We start from the raw sequence: 3,187 nt of genomic DNA on the forward strand, positions 1-3,187 counted from the left end.
GTGGACTTTTTTTCAAAATCTGAATTTCTAAGAACAAACTGTGATATAATTTACTGATTTTCAGTTGGTGCTTCAGAGCCTGCAATAACATAATAAGGGTCCTTATTAAAATGCAATACCATACCCTTGGATCTTGCTTCAAAAATAATGATTGGAATTTCTGGGTTTAAAGGAGATTTGTATTTTAACACACATACTAGGTAATTTTGTTTCCACAAACTCATTCTGATATAGTCATTTAATCCTCACAGTTATCAATCAATCAATCAATCAATCAATCAATAAAAGAACCCACACTTAGATCTCTAAAAAAGGCCACTACAGGAATGGAAACAGATAATTCTCAATTCTCATTTGAGTGAGTTTCTATTCCATTCAGTGATTTCTCATTTATCAACCAAGAATTTAAACTTGCTTAGTGTTTCCATGGGATGGAGCAATAGCACAGTGGGTACGGCATTTGCCTTGCACACGGCCAACCCAGGTTCGATTCTTCTGCCCCTCTAGGAGAGCCTGGCAAGCTACTGAGAGTATCTTGCCTGCATGGCAAAGCGTGACATATTTGATATGCCAAACACAGTAACAAGTGTTGTAATGGAGACGTTACTGGGTCCGCTCTAGCAAATCGATGAACAACGGGAGGACAGTGACAGTGACAGTGTTTCCACAAACAGCTTGAAGAAGCTCTCTTGTTAATTTGTTAAGAAAATAAGGTGATTCTTTGGTTTTTATCAATGAATACGAATATACAATGAACAAATAATGAAAAGGAACACAACCAAATGTTAGCCATTTTTTTCTTGACTATTCACAACATCAATTTCTGTTTCCCCACTATTTCAGTCTCTAAAAAAAACCACATATGTTGTCATTTAAAATAGCAGAATAACTTTGGCTGGAGTGATAGTACTGTGAGTAGGATCCTTTCCTCCCCTGTAGCCAACCCAGATTTTATTCCCTGACATCTCATATGGTCCACTGAGCTCATGAGCCAGCCATGGTTAAGCCCTGAGCACAACTGGGTGTGGCCCCAAACAAAACAAAAATTAAAAAAAAATAGATAACAATAATGTCATTTAACATGGAACAAAACAAAAACATAGCTAAAAGATACTCAAAGAACTTTCAAAGCCTCTGATAAATTGTATGTTTAAGAAAATGTAACAATCTTCCTTGGATCTGGTCTCCCACATGATATAGATATATTCAGTGATTTCTGACCCCATTTTCAGTTTTGAAAATGTCCTCTGCTCATCAATCTTTTCTCTATTTTTCCTGAGAAATTTAGTCACCTAAAATTCTGATTCTGAAACACAAAGGGTTTAGAAGACTTCAATTCAGAGAAAGAATGAAAATTACAGGGAGTAACATCTGTTCACTTCTAAAACTCTAAATCTTCTCTCTGAGAAATTTTAAAGTCAGGATTTAAATTCTTGATCCAGGATTTAAAAGTTGATGACGGTCTAATAAAATTCAGGTTTTTTTCCCCGTACATATAGAGAGAAAGCAAAATTTTTTAAAAATGTAACTTTCTTTGGGTAATTGTTTTAATTATAAACTGAGTGATTTGGGGGAAAATTTTTACATATGCAGTATTTTATACATAATTTTAAAATAAAAATATTAATTACCATGATTTTAGTACACATTAATTTTACTAGTATACTTATTTCCCCCTAGAGAAGAGTGTAAACACAGTCCCCCATTATCACAAATTATGCAGTGGGTTCCCCACATTTGGGGAAATCACAGGGGCCAGTATACCCAGAGTGCAATGGATAAGTCTCACCCTGGGGTAAACAACTTCGTGATAATGATATCTCCCCTGCCAGGTAAGCATACCAGGGTACTTTCTCTAGTATATGTATAGAACTATAATCAATTATATACCACTTTATTCTTATACCCCTTTATAATATACTCACACATATATTTTACTAGATTTAGAAAAATCATTGAACCAAAACATTCTTCATGCTAAAATCTTCAGACCAAAATTTTCTTCTGTTCAGATTTTTTGCATTTTTTATTTCAGGGTGGGGAAAGCTTTCAAGCAGCAGTCTGGATGCCTAAGGACACCTCTCTCTCTCTCTCTCTCTCTCTCTCTCTCTCTCTCTCTCTCTCTCTCTCTCTCTCCCCAAGCCCTCAAAATGCTTAGCCAACAGGCCTGTGGTTTAGTGTGTAGGCCTGAGGATGCAATGCTGCTCAGGCCTTGCAGTGCTGGGATTACCTGCACCACATCCAGTGGTGCTCTGGGGCCTCCAGAACTACACAGAGATGCTGATGCTGGGGGCCTTGTGGTGCCAGGAATTGATCCTGGGTCATGCACGGACATGCACTGTACTGTCTCCTGAACCCTTATCCATACATTAATCTGTTTCAAAACACCTAACATATAGTTTGATGATTTAAATCATGACAGATTTAAATATGCAAGAGGATATATATTCTATTTGCCACTGTTCTATTATATATTAGTATTACCTGGGGTAAACAGAGCTGATGGGTGGCATAAGCCTAAAGTAAGAAGCAACCCATCCTCATTAAGGTGTCTTTCTAATGAAGAGAGAGTCATATAAAAAGTTTATGGCTAGGGGCCATAGTGATAGTCCAGCAGGTAAGGCACTGTGTTGCACACAGCTGATGTGGATTTGATAATTCACACCAAATATGGACCCTGAGTTCAGCTAGAAGTGATCTCATGAACACAGAGTCAGGAGTAAGCCCTGAAGATTGTTGAGTATTGGCCCCCCAATAGACAAAATATAGTTTATGACTGAATAATACTGAATAGTATTATTAGAACTTGTGAGAAACATGTTTTGGCCTCAATTTTAGGGTTTTTTTTTTCATATTTCACACCACATCCTACTTTGGAAGCTGTAGACCCTGTCTACTCTGTATAATTTAGAGGAAAATAGGCAGCCAGAGGACTTGGAGAATCTTAGGAAATATTTAGTGAGCTGAGCATAAAAAATATCCAGATGGATCTGTATTCTCTAAACATCTGGGTACTGATATATCACCTGGAGACGTCCCCATTTATTCTTCAATAAATCAGCTAGCATCCGAAGCTCAATAAATTTCTTCACTCAGAGAAAGAGGAAGGCGAAAAATCTTGAAATAAATGATAAAGTGTGTAACTACTTGTAATACATATGAAAATACTGGATATTTGAAAGCGTTA

General features: G+C 36.9%; 1 non-coding gene across 1 annotated transcript; it reads right to left on the minus strand.

Annotated features, from left to right (window-relative positions):
- Positions 1-1,677: 1,677 nt before the first annotated feature.
- LOC130026740 (U1 spliceosomal RNA) lies at positions 1,678-1,840 on the minus strand. Its single transcript, XR_008792926.1, has one exon. It is a non-coding gene; the product is annotated as a U1 spliceosomal RNA (small nuclear RNA).
- Positions 1,841-3,187: the final 1,347 nt, after the last annotated feature.

The sequence above is a fragment of the Sorex fumeus genome, unplaced genomic scaffold (genome assembly GCF_029834395.1).
Source record: "Sorex fumeus unplaced genomic scaffold, SorFum_2.1 ptg000034l, whole genome shotgun sequence".
In the NCBI taxonomy this organism is placed as follows: domain Eukaryota; kingdom Metazoa; phylum Chordata; class Mammalia; order Eulipotyphla; family Soricidae; genus Sorex; species Sorex fumeus.